This window comes from Felis catus, chromosome A1 (assembly GCF_018350175.1).
Source record: "Felis catus isolate Fca126 chromosome A1, F.catus_Fca126_mat1.0, whole genome shotgun sequence".
Taxonomy (NCBI): domain Eukaryota; kingdom Metazoa; phylum Chordata; class Mammalia; order Carnivora; family Felidae; genus Felis; species Felis catus.
Window position 1 is genome coordinate 134,998,671 of NC_058368.1, and position 16,134 is coordinate 135,014,804.

A 16,134-nucleotide genomic window follows, 5' to 3' on the forward strand; every position below is an offset into this window, starting at 1 on the left:
TAAATGTGGGCTCGTTTTGGGACTTGCTTTAGCCAAGAGAATATAGCAGCAATGAGAGTATGCCAGTTCTGAACTCAAGCCTTGAGGCCTTAAATGCTTTTTCTTTCTCTTGGATCCTTGAGACAGCCACATGAATAAGCCCAGTCTGCCTTTCTGGAGGATGAGATACATAAAGACCACTGGTTCCATTGTCCCAATCAATAGCCAGCCACATCCCAGAAACAAACACCTAGATGATCTGTCACTCACACCAGATTGGTAAGGGTGTCCAGCTAAAACCAGAAGAACTATCCAGCTGAGCCCAGCCTAACTAAGCTAAATAAATGGTTGTTTTCTTAACTAAAGAAGCCATACTACCTGTTAAACCTATACTCATAATACCCATTAGCACATATGTGCTAACACTGCAATAAGTAATTTGCTTACATAATCCCAGGTGTCTTGAGTTTTGATATAGACTTCATTTTACAGCTGATCCTTACAGAAGTTTAGTGAGTCACCTTTCTTCTCCTAGAGTAAAATAGATTGACTTATTGAATTACAACTACAGGAAATGTTAGTTCAAGCTCCTTAGCCACAAGCTTTAGATTTTCTACTATTTCACTTATGTACTTTCCCATTTGACCTCCAATTAAGCAGACCAAAAATAAATATATATATATATATCTATATATATATGAAGCTTCAAAAACTTGTATAAATCTTTCTTGTTTTTGCTTCAAAGGTAACCTTAGAACATTGAAAGGAAAAAACAAAGTCAAGTTACACAGAAGGGCTGACTTATCAGGGGAGGTTTTGCCCATCTCCTGACAGACTTTGATTAAGTACACTGGAAGCCATGTGCCCTCTCAAGAATGCAGCCTGTTCTTGGTTGCCTGAACATCCCTGAAGGGTACTCTGTAGATCACTCCTTAGAGGGCCTTGGAGAATACAAATTACTCACTTGGAAATTTATGGGATGATACGTCTTGAGAATGTCTTTGAAGGTACCCAAATGAACATTCTGTTTTCCTGACTACAAAACTCAGTACCAAATCACAGGCCAAATTCTGTTTATTCTCCTTGTCTTTGTCCACCAAGCATCCCCTCCTCAATGAACAGACATAAATCAGCCTCCCAGTGCCAGAGTCTAACAACTTCATGAGGGATTGAAAAAAAAAACCAGTGTCCTTTCATGTTGGCTCTGCAATGTATAACCTGTAAGACTCAAGATCTCCTCCAGCAAAAGAGACAGGTTAGGCATTCCAGTGGCTGGCTGAAGGTTATGTTATGTAAGGATGAAATAAGCTGAGAGAGAACAGAATGTTGCTCAGTAATCACATCCGTACTCAGAAGGGCAAGTACAAATTCATCAACTAAAATCAGCAATAATTAAATATTTCTACTCGATACCCAAAGGAAAAAAGATGTATTCCATTGTTTTCTCACATCCATTCTGCCTCTGGTTCTCACTTTGCTTCCTGTTATAGTTTCTGAGTATTTTATCTACTCTATCAACCCCTTCCTTCTTCCAAGGACTCCGTGTGTGTGCGTGTATGTGTGTGGGTGTGTGCGCATGCGTGCGCATCTGGGTATACACACATGGAGCAATGGGCTTTAGGGACAAGGGAGGCAGGAATGGATGGACCCAGAGAATAAGGGGGAGGAACTCGCGTAAGTCTAAGAACAGTAAAAGCCATATGATATAACAATATACCCAATTGAATAACAAATTCAATTTATGAAACTTAGGAAGGACTCAGTTATGATGCGCCACGTTAAATTTGATTGTCACAAATTTTCAAAAGAACCGTCCTTACATCTCACTTCCTACTGTGACAGTTCTAAGTCAATTAATTAACTAAGAGCTCTCTAGGATTGGCCCTCTGCCAGCTAATCCACCCTACCATCTCTACTTTTTCAGTATTGAATATAAATTTATATTCTTCACCTATTGTGCCATATCAGACTAACCTTGTGGCATTTCACTAACACTCATTAAGGTAAGAGTGTGTCAGCCTCCTACGATAACTGAGTGCTTCAACTGAGGGTTCCACTGTGGTGCTCGTGACGAATAGGGAAAGGGCAAGTGACCCTGGAAATTCAGAGGAGAGATGGTACTGGAATGTGGAGAAAGGCAAATACCAGAAATTAGCCTCCTGCTTTTATATCTTGTTAACTTGTTGTATGGTGTCTTGCTAAAGGAAAAAATTCTCACAATTGTTAGTGGTAACAAATATTTTATTATTTTATTTAATTATAAAAAGTATGTATTTAATTATAATATGTTTATATATTGTTTTAATACTATCCTAAAATCCAAAGAAATGCATTATTGAATTTTATTTTTACAAAATTGTATTTATACATTTTTTATAATTTAATGAAATGGAAGATTTTGGTTTTGCTGAAACTAAATCATCCATGTTGGATCTATTAATACAAGGATGCAAGTGCATGCTTAAACTCATTTTTTTTTATTTGAATCTTTTACTTTTTAAGTCTTCATTTAAATTCTGGTTAGTTAACATATAGTGTGATATTGGTTTCAGGAGAATTCAATGATTCATTACTTACATGTAACACCCAGTGATCTTCCTAACAAGTGCCCTCCTTAATGCCCTGCACCCCTTTAGCCCATCCCCCACCCACTTCCCTCCATCAACCCTCAGTTTGTTCTCTATAATCTCTTAGGGTTTACCTCTTTTTTTTTTCCCTTCCCTTATGTTCATCCATTTTGTTTCCTAAATTTCACATGGGTGAAATAATATGGTATTTGTCTTTCTCTGACTTATTTCACTTAGCCTAATATACTCTAGCTCCTTCCGTGTCAGTACAAATGGCAACATTTCCTTCTTTTTGATGGGTAATATAGTAATATTCCAGTGTGTGTGTGTGTGTGTGTGTGTGTGTGTGTGTGTGTGTGTACATACACACACACACACACACACACACCACATCTTCTTTATCCATTTATCAATCGACATTTGGGCTCTTTCCATAATTTGGCTATTGTTTATAATGTTGCTATCAACATCAGGGGGTATGTATCTCTTCAAACGAGTGTTTTTGCAACCCTTCAGGTAAATAGCTAGTAGTGCAATTGCTGAGTTGTAAAATAGTTCTGTGTTTAACTTTTTGGGGGAACCACCGTATTGTGCAGAGTGACTGCACCAGTTTGCATTCCCACCAACAGTGTAAGAGGGCTCCCCTTTCTCCACATCCATGCCAACATTTGTTGCTTCCTGTGTTAATTTTAGCCATTCTGACAGGTGTGAGGTGGTAACTGATTGTTTTGATTTGCATTTCCCTGATGAGAAGTGATGTTGAGCATCTTTTCATCTGTCTGTTAGCCATCTGGATGTCTTCTTTGGAGAAATGTCTGTTCATGTCTTCTACTGATTTCTTCACTGGATGATTTGTGTTTTGGGTGTTGAGTTTGATATATTCTTTATAGATTCTGGACACTAACCCTTGATCTGACATGTCACTGGCAAATATCTTCTCCCATTCCGCCAGTTGCCTTTTAGTTTTGTTGATTGCTTCCTTTGCTGTGCAGAAGCTTTTTGTCTTGATGAGGTCCCAATAGTTCAATTTTGCTTTTGTTTCCCTTGCCTCTGGAGACATGCCTAGTAAGAAGTTCCTGTGGCCAAGGTCAAAAAGTTTGCTTCCTATGTTCTCCTATATGACTGTTACGGAAAAGCTCTCAGTTTTTCCGATTGGATGATATTAACTATGGGGTTTTTTTAATGTTTATTTTTTATTTTTGAGAGAGAGAGAGACAGAGTGCGAGCAGGGGAAGGGCAGAGAGAGAGGAAAACACAGAATCCGAAGCAGGCTCCAGGCTCTGAGCTGCCAGCACAGAGCCTGAAGCGGGGCTCAAACCCACGAACTGTAAGATCACAACCTGAGCCAAAGTCAGACATTTAACTGTCTGAGCCACCCAGTTGCCCCTTAACTGTGAGTATTTCATACATGCCCTTTATGGTGTTGAGGTATGCACTGTCTATCCCTGCTTTGTTGAGGTTTTTATCAAGAATGGATGCTGTATGTGGACAAAGGCTGTTTCTGCATGTATTGAGAGGGTCATACAGTTATTATTCTTTATGAATGTTGTTTATCACATTGATTGATTTATGAATATTGAACCACCCTTGCAGTCAAGGAATAAATCTCACTTGATCGTGGTGAATAATTCTTTTAATGTGCGGTTGTTGTATTCATTCTGCTAGTATCTTGTTAAGAATTTTTGCATCCATGTTCATCAGGGATATTCTCCAGAATAGATCACATACTGGGTCACAAATAAGGCCTCAACAGGTACAAAAAGACTGAGATCATACCACACCTATTTTCAGACCACAATGCTATGAAACTTGAAGTCAACCACAAGAAAAAAATTTAGACCATGAATACATAGATGTTAAAAAGCATCCTACTGAAGAATGAATGAATGAGCCAGGAAATTAAAGAATAAAAAAAAATACATAGAAGTGAAAATGCAACAGCTTAAAACTTTTGTGATGCAGCAAAAGCTGTCATTATAGGGAAGTACAGAGAAATACAGGTCTACCTCAAGAAGCAAGAAAAGTCTTGAACACAACTGAACCTTACCCCTAAAGGAGCTAGAAAATGAACAGCAAATAAAGACTAAAGCCAGCAGAAGAAGACAATAATAAAGATTAGAGCAGAAATAAATGATACAGAAACAACAACAAAAAATAGTAGAAAAGAGCAATGAAACTAGGAGCTGGTTCTTTGGAAGAATAAAATTAACAAACCCCTAGCCAGACTCATCAAAAATAAAAAAGAAAGGAATCAAATAAAATCGCAAATGAAAGAAGAGAGATCGTAATCAACATTGCAGACATACAAATAATTATAAGAGAATATTATGAAAATTATAAGCTGATAAATTGGGCAACCTAGAAAGACGATGGATAGATTCCTAGAAACATATAAATTACCAAAACTGAAACAGGAACAAACAGAAAATCTGAACAGACTCATGGCCAGTAATGAAATTGAATCAGTGGAGTGCCTGGATAGCTCAGTTGGTTAAGCGTCCAACTTCAGCTCAGGTCATGATCTTGCAGTTCATGGGATTGAACCCCACGTAGGGCTCTGTGCTGACAGCTTAGAGCCTGGAGCCCGCTTCTGATTCTGTCTCTGTCTCTCTCTCTCTCTCTCTCTCTCTCTCTGCCCCTTCCGCACTCACACTCTTTTTGTCTCTTTTTCAAAAATAAATAAACATTAATAAAAAAAAAAAGAAAGAAATTGAATCAGTCACCAAACATCTCCCAAAAAATTCAAGTTCAGGGCCAGATGAATTTCCGGGGGGGGGGGGGGAATTCTACCATTTAAAGAGTTAATACCTATTATTCTCAAACTGTTCCAAAAAATAGAAATGGAAAGAAAACTTCTAAAGTCATTCAACAAGCCAGCATTACTTTGATTCCAAAACCAGACAAAAACCCCACTAAAAAAGAGAATTACAGGCAATATCTCTGACTTAAATCTTTCACTTTCGAAAGCTATCAAGTCGTTATTTTTATTTTTGTTAAACAATTTAACAAATGTTTATTTATTGGAAGGGGGAGAGAGAGAGAGAGAGAACACATGAGTGGGGGAAGGGGTGGGAGAGAGAGAGAATCCCAAGCAAGCTCTGCGCTCAGCATGGAACCCAAAGCAGGGCTTGATCTCATGAAGCGTGAGATCATGCCCTGAGCCCAAATCAAGAGGCAGACGCTTAACAAACTGAGCCACACAGGAGCCACCCAAAATTTAATTTTCAGTCATCAATTTATTAGGTCGATGAGCCATTTAAAACTGTGTACCCAAAACCAATACTGGGGAGAAATATTAAATTTCTTTTTTCTTTTTCTTTTTAGAGAGAGAACGCATAAGCAGGGGAGAGGGGCAGAGGAAGAGAGAATCTTAAGCAGGTTCCATGCTCAGTACAGAGCCTGATGTGTGGCTCGATCCCACGACGCTGGGATCATGACCTAAGCTGAACTTAAGAGTCAGACACAATGGAATGGGCCAGCCTGATACCCCTAAATTTCATTTAATTAAAAAGATTTGCATGCATTTTTATAACTCCCCATTCTGCCTATGAACTGCTCCATGGGCATGAATACAAAGATGGGCACCCACTGCCAGGCTTGTTAGCAGAATAATCATGGTGTGGACGGCTGTGACTCGGGCCTTGTTGACCTAGGCTTGTCTTGGCTGCCATTTGCTCAGAGTATTCAATTTTGGCAAACACAAATGCAACTTCAGACATGGAAACTGACTAGCAGCACTCAATTACAAAGTAATTGTTCAACATCCAGAATTGTTTACAGTAACGTGGGTGAACACACAGAGCAACAATTTTCATAGAAATCCTATAGCTCAGAGAACACATCCATGTTTGCAAAACAACTTCCTAGTTTATTGTTTTGCCTGGGACTACCTGGCCTTGCTAAAAATCTGCTATTTAAACACTGGTAATAAGTTTTTGAAATTTAGAAATGTAATACAGAGAACTCACTCATCCAGTGTGACTGAGGAAGGAGGAGTTACATAAAGGCAGCTGCTAACTGAAGTTAAAAAGATTTTCTTGTTCAAAAGGGCGCCTGATTTCGATTTACTTTTCTGCCTTAGATAACACAAAACTAAAAAGTTCAAAATGTAGCTACTGTAAGAAACAATAATTCAAATGCTTTGCATCTGCGAACCAACATCCAAAGACTATTTTCAAGTTCATATATCTCTGATCAAGACAAAGCCTGCTCCCTCGTGGAATTTTAGCATCTCTTGAGGGGAAAAATCCTTTGTTTCATAGAGAAATAAGAAAATCACAAAACTAAGCAAAAATATTTTATGTCCCCTTTAAAAAGTTAACTTAAAAATCCAAAAGACTGGTTTCAGTCCTGTTAGATGGAGATTGTCATGGGATGGGTGTTTGCCCACCAGGGCAATAAAAATTCTGTGTTAAGCACCTTATTTCACCTGGTGCTCCATTTATTCTCCCACAAATGTCTAGCCTATGCAAGTACCCCATAAACATACACACCGTCCCCCCATCTTGCTGTAGCTTAAGTGTCATCGTCTCCCCCAGTACTCTACTTCTCTGTAACAAAATATGTAGACGTGATAGCCACGGGGTATTGTTTCCTGGCACTAAGTTGAAATAATTCTGGCAACCGTGACCCCAGAGAGATTTCAGAGATTTCACCATCTGAGTGGCTGGCCGAGTTGCCTAAGAGCAAAGACCAACACAATAGCTCAGAGGATTACTGCAATATTGGGGAAAACATTCCAGAACAAGTCACCGGTATTTACAGTAATAGCTTAAAAATGTTTCCAATATGTAACTGTGTCTACTTGACTTAAAGAAGAACTCTATTATGGAAGTATTGACCTATATAACTTGGCGTGTTTGTATATGTATCAGGATAGGTAAGGATGTGCACTCCAAGAACAAATCATTTGGTTTACTTTGTAGAAACACGCATTTTTCTTTTTACCAAAATCTGTTTTGAGAAGAGATTCTTGCGCCAGGGGCTGCTAGTTGCTCTCTACTCTGTGTTCTCACCTTCTTTTTTGAGCAATGCGATTTTTAACAGGCACATGGCTGCCCTAATAGACGCCCTGTTACCCAGCCTCCCTTGCAGCTGAGCATGGTCCTGTGAGGAAGGTCTGGTCAGTGAGAAGTAAACAAAAATGCCAGAGAGCAGCTCGCGGAACCTTGCGAGACGGTCGGCGCACACATGCCCTTTGCCTTTTTTTCTCACCCCTTCACCCCTCCTGCTGCCTGGGAACAGATGCCACCTTGGAGCATGAACACGAGGTCACGCTGCACAGGAAACAGCCCGGTGAGCTGTTTTCTAAGGATTTCCTGGAGCAGAGCCACCCTACCAGCCCCACACTGTTTTATTCTACCCTTTTCCATGAGAGAAATTCATGCAGGTCTCTTGAGCTCTTTTGAGTTTCTGTAACTTGGGCGAGCAACTTTTCTGTTGCTCGTACACACACCTAAAGTTATAGGATGTGACTTGGTATGAAGCAGACTGCTAAGTTCCCATCTGACAGACCAGAAAGATATAGAAAGACACACAAGGAGGCACTAAATCTACTAGGAACAATAAAGAATTTTGAACAGGTGCCTGTTAAGGCGAGGGTGACCATTTAGATGGAAAATAGAGAGAGGATCTGCCTCAAGTCCACACAGGATAGGACGAGGGTGGATCAAATGTCCAGAGCTGTTTGAAAAGCCTGGTGGGCTAAAAGGAGGTAATCCAGGCCCACCCATGGCCTTGTGGTAATAAGCTCAGAGGCTGGAAGGGAAGCCTGGCTGGAAGGGACTTTGAGAAGATATGTGGGTCAGGCTTACACCAGCCCAGCTCCCGCTCCTTGAAGCTGGCGCTGCTTGCTCTAACCTTTGACCCCCTGCACAGCCCCACATGGAGGAAAGGACTGGGCAACTGCACTCTTGTTCCTCTAATGCCCCCACTGCAAAAATAACCCCCAGCTGCTCCAGTAGTGCTGGAGGGCATGGGGACCAGCCCGACTTTACACTTCACACTGGAGTGCTGAGAGCAAAGGGCAACCCACTCAAGCGAGCATCGGATGCCTGAAGCTTCCCCTTCCTTCTCCGAGTGTGGCAGCTGCAGCCAGAAGGAGACCCAGATCACGCTTGCAGTCCCAAATACTTGGTAAGCACACAGGAATTACAGCAGAGGAGGTAGCCATTCCTGGGTGCCCAGGCTCCCCTCGAGAGGGAATGCAAAGTCAGGGACAGAGAGCTGCTAAAAAAAAAAAAAAAAAAGTCCACGGAAAGCCCCCACCTGTGGGGAAGTCAGAGGGAAACTGAACAGGCTCCTGTCTGCCCCAGCGTCAACCCCAGGAAGGGACAGCTGCTGTGACCTGGACATGATACCAAGGAAACAAGCCAGAACAAAAGTTGCAGGAACTGGAGCCCAGCAATGTCCAATAGATGTGAAAGGCACGGGGTCCCTCTTTAAGAATGGGGCGGGGGCAGGAGAGACGAGGGAATTGCCCAGATAAGCCAGGAAAGATGCTGCTGTTTTTCAGTTTACTTATTTATTTTGAGAGAGAGCATGAGTGGGGCGGGGGGAGGGACGGAAGGAGCGGGGAGGAGAGGGAGAGAATGAGACAGAAGGAGAGAGAGAATCCCAAGCAGGCTGTGCACCATCACCACAGAGCCCAACGCAGGGCTTGATCCTACCAACTGAGAGATCATGACCTGAGCAGAAACCAAGAGTCAGATGCTTAACCAACTGACTGAGCCGCCCAGGTGCCCCAAGATGCAGGTTTTTAAGTTCCACACTATTTCAAGGTAAAGGAGTTCATTTTTCTTTTAATTTTTTTTTCAACGTTTATTTATTTTTGGGACAGAGAGAGACAGAGCATGAACGGGGGAGGGGCAGAGAGAGAGGGAGACACAGAATCGGAAACAGGCTCCAGGCTCTGAGCCATCAGCCCAGAGCCCGACGCGGGGCTCGAACTCACGGACCGCGAGATCGTGACCTGGCTGAAGTCTGACGCTTAACCGACTGCGCCACCCAGGCGCCCCAAGGAGTTCATTTTTAACAGTTGGTTCAAGACCCTGCTTCATCACTTTCTTAATAGAGCTCAGACATAATCCTCTCTGAAGGGAAGACACACTTCTGGGCTCCAGGGCCTCCTTTGAATATGGAGACTTCCCCTCTTGTATGTAGCTTTCTAGACACTCAGGCTAAGAAGGTAAATACCTCCTACAGAGACAGCCCTTTCCATTTCTCAACCTGACGGTCTCCCATTAATTTGTACGTCGCTTCTGTGAAAGTGACCAGCGTCTCTCTCTGCCTGGTAGGCAGAATAGTAACTAGAACAAGCAGACGGAAGTGCAAGGGCACCCAGCAAAGTATTGGCAAAGTGCCCGACTCAGGATGCCTGTGTCAGCTTGATAAGTCCTCCAAAGCACCATACTATCGTTGCAGAGTGAGAACTGCAGGGTGGGGAGAGAGGTAGGGACGATGCTGATGATGCAAAATGCTGGTAACCTTGACTCACCCAGTTTTTAGATTCATCAGTTTGAATATCAAGAGACTTGCTTTTCTTCTGTCTCTCTCCCCCTCTTTCCCTTTGGTCAGCTTTTGGAGCTTTTAAGCACCACACCACCTGAAAGCATGCTCTTAGATTCTCTCCAACCCACAGACTGACAAGATCCTGGAGTATTAGATCATTTCCTACTGAAATAATATATCTGCTCACTCTCCACCCCAAACGGCACACTCTCAAATTTTCTGAAATGAAATCAGCAAATATTTATTGAGTACCTCTCCTCGGTATCCTGAGTGTAATCATGAGATCAGGAAGATACAATGGCTATCTTCGAGGAGCTCATGTTCTATCTGGGGAGGACACACACACACACAAAGTAACTGTTCAAAGACAACAATTGAGAAGACACCATCAAGGTTTCATTTGTTATTTTTCCAAAAGCGTGGACAAAAACTGTTGTATTATTTAGATGAAGGAGGGACCTTCAGCCCAAGTTGCAAAGAAGGCTAAAGACTTCAGGAACCAAATAGGACTGTGATAGCATATGGCATAGGTTAAATTGTGTCCCCCTCCCAAAATTCCTGTGTTGAAATCCTAACCTGAGGCCCTCAGAATGTGCCCTTATTTGGAGACAAGGTCTTTAAAGAGGTAATTAAGTTAAGATGAGGTCATGAGTATGGGCCTGAATTTATCAGTAGGATTTGTATTCTTAAAAGAAAGGGAAATTTGTAGACAGAAGCTCAGAGAGAAAAGACAATATGAAGAGACACAAGATGCCCATCTGCAAGCCACAGAGAGTGCCCTCAAACAGACATGTCCCTCACAGCCTTCAGAAGGAAGCAACACTGCTCCCACCTCGATTTTGGACTTCTAGCCTCCGGAGATGTGAGATGCTAGATTGCTTTTTAAGCCACCGGGGCTGTAGAACTCTCTTATGGAAGACCGTTCTACACCCGGGCTGTAGAACTCTCTTATGGAAGTCTTTTCAAGTGAAAAGAATACCACTTGACACATGGGTCAGTTCTGAGTAAGCACAGGAGGATGAGGAAAGCCTTACATGTGAGTGAAACAGCAAAAACGAAGTAAGCCAATCAGAACGCTAGGCATAATCTGAGACAAGCAATTTACCTAAAGCAAAATGTTCACGTAGGAGAGTGGCAGAACACAGCTGGTCAGGTTAAGGAGTCTTCAGGTCTGTGTTCCACACTAAGGAATTTGGAATGTATTCTAAAGGCAGAGGAGACGTTTGGTGGCATTTCATCGGGGGTCATGTCCTAATAGCCATGGTGTGTTAGCAGGTCGGAGAGCAAGAAGGATTAGAAAAAGAAGCCTAGAAGAGGGTTGCTCAGTTCTAAGAGTGGTTCCTAAGCTTGACTGCAAATTAGAATCACCTGGTGCAATTGCCTGACTGATGGACCCACCCCCGGATACCCGTGGCATCACTCTGGGAACTTGTCATGTACCTCGTGTGGCACAAAAGACTTTGCTGACTTGCTTGAGGATCTTGACCTGGGGAGATTATCCCAACTTGTCTGGGGGGTAGCGTCGGGGGCTAAATGTGATCACCAGTATCCCTGCGGGAGAAACGCGAGATGCAACCTAGAACAAGAAGCAGGCGATGTGACATCTGAAGCAGGGGGAGAAAAGGCCACATGATGGGACCACTTAAGAAGCAACCGAACAGCTTCTAGAAGATGGAAAAGCCAAGGAAACAAATTATCCCCTAGTGCTTCCAGAGGGAGAGACAGTTTTAAGTTTGGCCCAGTGAGACTCATTTTAGACTTCTGGCATCCAGAACTATAGGAAAATAAACTTGTGTTCTTTTAAGCCACTAAGTTGGCGGTAAGCTTGTTACAGCAGTCATAGAAAATGAATATACCTGGGGAAAATTTATGCAAGTTTGATATCTGGGCCTTTTTCCAGAGCCACTGAACCTGAGGGTGGTCCAGGCATTGCTAGCATCTCCCTGGTGGGCTGCTAAGTTGAGAGCCTCTGAGGCAATAGGAGGCAGTATCCAAGACCTGGAGCAGGAACCATGCTGGAGCGAGGAAGAAAGAAATGCTCAAGATATTGTGAAGAACAAAACAGCTGGGATCTAATAGGCTATGGAGCTACCACACGGAGGGAAAGAGGCAAGAATCAAAAACGGGTCAGCTTTAGAACCTATGTACACAGAGCACCCAGGCCTTTCCGAGGCTGGGGAAGAAGGGCAGGCAGGCTGTGACCGGGGTGGGCTTGTGCTCAGGTACTCATACAAATGTGCAGTGAGAACTGAGGAGAAAGCAGGGCTGGAGACAGGATTTGGCAATGATCAGCAGAGGTGGAAGTTGAAGGTTCAACAGAGACATTTCCAAGGGAGTTTTGAATAGAAGAAAAAAAATGGGAGTGTGGAAGAACAGAACCATGCCTCTCCCATACAATCGTCAAGAGTGGGAAGAGTGAGGAGACAGAAGTGTATTCATTAGGTTCTCTAGACCAGTAGAACTAATAGGATATATACACACACAGAAATATTTATTACAAAGCATTGGCTTACACAGTTATGGAGGCTGAGAAGTCCCCTGACCGGCTGTCTGCAAGCTGGAGGCCCCAGAAAGCGGGTGGTGTGCCTCCAGTCCAAACCCAAAGGCCCGAGCACCAGAGGAGCCCACGTCCAAGAGCAGAAGACCATGGAGATCCTGGCCCAAGCAGAGAGCAAATTCACCCCTCCTCTCTCGTTTTTGTTCCACTCAGGCCCCCCAACAGATTGGGTGATGCCCGCCTGCATCAGTGACGGCTACCTTCTTTGCTCAGTTTTCGGATTCAAACGCTCCCCTCTTCCAGAAATATCCTCCCAGGCACACCTCGAAATAATGGTTTACTGGGTATCTAGGCATCTCTTAGTCAAGTTGTACACAAAATTAGCCATCACTAGAAGGTAAAGTCAGAGTGGTAGAAGGAGCTTCCGGATTGTAACATAAAAGCATGGTGGTGGGGTAGCGTGAGGGTAGAGGAAGCAAAGCATGCTTGGAAGGTGGAGAACACATCATCATCACGTGGTGCACAGACGGCAAAGAGAAGGAAGACTAAGAAATGATGGCTGGTTAAAGGTTATCTATCAGTGACCTTTGAGAAGGCAGTTTCAATGGTATAGAAGAGGTGGGAGCAGCAGATTCCTGGGCTACAGGAAGGAGTGGGTGAGAGGATGTGCAAGCGGCAGTAGAGGCTGGCTTTGGGGGCTCTGGCAAGGACAGCAAGCCCAAAAATGGAGTTACAGCCTAGCAAAGCAGATGGAGGTAACTTTGCATAGTGGACTCCGGGGTCACACAGACCTGGCGGCCCCCACCCCAGCTCCTCCACTGCCTAAAACCTGCATTAAGCAAATTGTTTACTTCTGTGTAGACTCAGTTACCTCATTTAAAAATAGCCACAAGGGGCACCTGGGTGGCTCAGTCTGATGAGCGGCGGACTTCGGCTCAGGTCACGACCTCGAGGTTCGTGGATTCAAGCCCCGCTTTGGGCTCCGTGCTGTCCGCGCAGAGCCTGCTTCAGATCCTCTGTCTGCTGCTCCCACTCTCTCTCTCAAAAATACACAAACACAAAGGGGCGCCTGAGTGGCTCAGTCGGTCAAGCGTCCAACTTTGGTTCAGGTCATGATCTCACAGTTCATGGGTTCAAGTCCCGTGTCCGGGCTCTGTGCTGACGGCTCAGAGCCTGGAGACTGCTTCGGATTCTGTGTCGCCCTCTCTCTGTCCCTCCCCCATTTGCACGGTCTCAATCTCTCTCTCTCTCTAATAAACATTAAAAAAAAAATAAACATATAAATAGATACCACAATTACACCTACACCAAAGAGTTGCAACAATCAAATGAAAGAGAGTAGGTAACTCGCTTATTTTAACCGTCTGGCACATTGGAAGTGCCAAACATTGGTATTACAGAAGAGATCTGGAACCCCACTTTCTTATCAACAGGTTTGCCAGGTAAGATACAAGACTCACAGCTAAATTTTAATTTCAAAAAAACCCCCACTTTTAAATATAAGCATGTCTTAAATATTGCAAGGCCATTCTTACACTAACAACCTACCTATTGTTGGCATCAATCTTCTGCTGCTGTAGCAAATCACCACAGTGAGTGGATTAGAACAACACAAATTTATTATCTTACAGTTACAAAGGTCAGCAGTCTGACATGGTTCTCGCTGGGCTAAAATCTCTATCAGCAAGGCTACATTCCTGCCGCAGGCTCTAGGGAACAATCCATTTTCTTACCTTTTCCAGCAACTGAGGCCCACCCACATTCCTTGGCAAGCCGCCTTCTTCCTCCATCTTGAAAGGCAGCAACGTTGCAGCCCCGGCCTCCCTTAGTCATAGCTCGCTCTGATTACAGCTGGCAGTCTCTCCACTTTTAAAGACTCTGAATAATTGGGCCCAGCTGCATGATGGAGAAGACTCCTCTTTCCAGGCGCCTAAGCTTAATCACAGCTGAGAGTCTTTCTGCCATGTAATACACTCACAGGTTCCAAGGATTAGGAGATGTACCTTTTTGGGGGTAGACTTTGCTCCGCCTACCACATCGTTGATCTGAAATTCTAATTTAGCTAGGTGTCCTGTTGTTTGCTAAATCTGGTGACCGTGACCCTACCTGTAAAACTTCCTTTCATTGATTGGGGAAAGAATGGCTTAGTTCCTCCAGCCCTAGAATCCCAACTACACCTTGCATTCTTGCCATTTTGCAATCTTCCATAGGCATCTCCCTCCACGCTGTGTTATGTAGGTGGGTTTGTGTTCAAAATTTTATGAAAGAAGTCTGTAGCTATTCGGGGACAAATTGAAAACAAAAATTATGTAAAGAGAAATTCTACTTTATTTCAACTTTCATTACAAAATGAGGTTCTGGTTTACATAATAGGATTTAGTAAAGAAAAATAGAAGCTGTTCTAGGTATTTCAAGCGGGAGGAAAAATTTAATACAAGGAATTGGATGCGTACAAAATTCCTGGGAGGGCTGGAAGAGGCAAGGGTGGGGAAAGCCACAAGCTTTCAAATATGTGGCTAGCTTCAAGAGACAGGAAGTTTCAGGGACTAAAGGAAACTGCTGCTGGTGATGTCATCTGCTTCCAGCTCTGAGGAGGATGATTCACAGGAGAGTGGGATTCTATACAAACTCTGATATCTCCTGACACCCACACACCTGCCCGCTCCTGACCGAAGAGCAATAACGTGGCTTCTACCTCTCTTCTCCCTTCAAAATCTCCTGCCAATACTTCTGGTCATCAGCATAGGGCTTGAAAACTACCCATAAGGGACACTGGGAAATGTAGTTCCCAGGCTTCCAGCCCTAACAATAAGAAGTGCACAGCAGATACAGTTAAAGAAACAGAACTCAAAAGAATTGAAAGCAGAAAGCTTTTGCCAACGGAAAAGGAAAAATCATGATTTTATTATCGTAAGATACCCGAATCCTTAAGTATGTATACCCAGCTGCAACGTGAAAAAAAATTTTTTTTTAAGTTTTTATTTTTTATTTCTTGATTTTGAGAGAGAGCAAGCAAGCCTTCACGCAGGGCGGAGGGGCAAAGAGGAAGAGAGAGAGAGAATCCCAAGCAGGCTCTACACTCTGTGCTGACCCCAGTGAGGGGCTTGATCTCATGAACGTGACATCATGACCTGATTTGAAATCAACAGTCAGATGCTTAACCGAATGAGCCACCCAGGCCCCCCCAACTTTTTCTTTTAAAACAATATTTTGTTCATTTGCTGTGGCTGTCCCATTGTCTTCTGGGTTGTCCTTCCCCTAGGATTTCACTGACTACATACTCTTGGCCATCAGAATTTTGTTTTTCCTGTCTAAGGTGGTAACTGTAAAAAGAGGAATCTCGGTAAATATGTTTATTTCCAGGACTAATTCCTGACTTTTATCATCTATTGCTGTGGAACAAGCTGCACGCTAAAACTTAGTGACTTGAACAATCGTTACCTTTTTTTCAGTTGTGTGGGCATGGAATTCAGGGAAGGGCTGGGATGTTCTCCTCTCCGTGGTGTCAGTGGAGTCACTCAGCTACATTCAGTAAGTGGCTGGCAGACTTCCAAAGGACTTCACTTACGTCTGGTACTTTGG

General features: G+C 43.3%; 1 long non-coding RNA gene across 1 annotated transcript in view; it reads right to left on the bottom strand.

The window, feature by feature from the left end:
• Positions 1 to 15,622, bottom strand: part of LOC123386576 — a 36,718-nt gene extending 21,096 nt beyond the window's left edge. Inside the window, exon 1 of the long non-coding RNA XR_006600653.1 lies at positions 14,286 to 15,622. This is a non-coding gene — a long non-coding RNA (uncharacterized LOC123386576). The remainder of the gene's footprint in view (positions 1 to 14,285) is intronic.
• Positions 15,623 to 16,134: the final 512 nt, after the last annotated feature.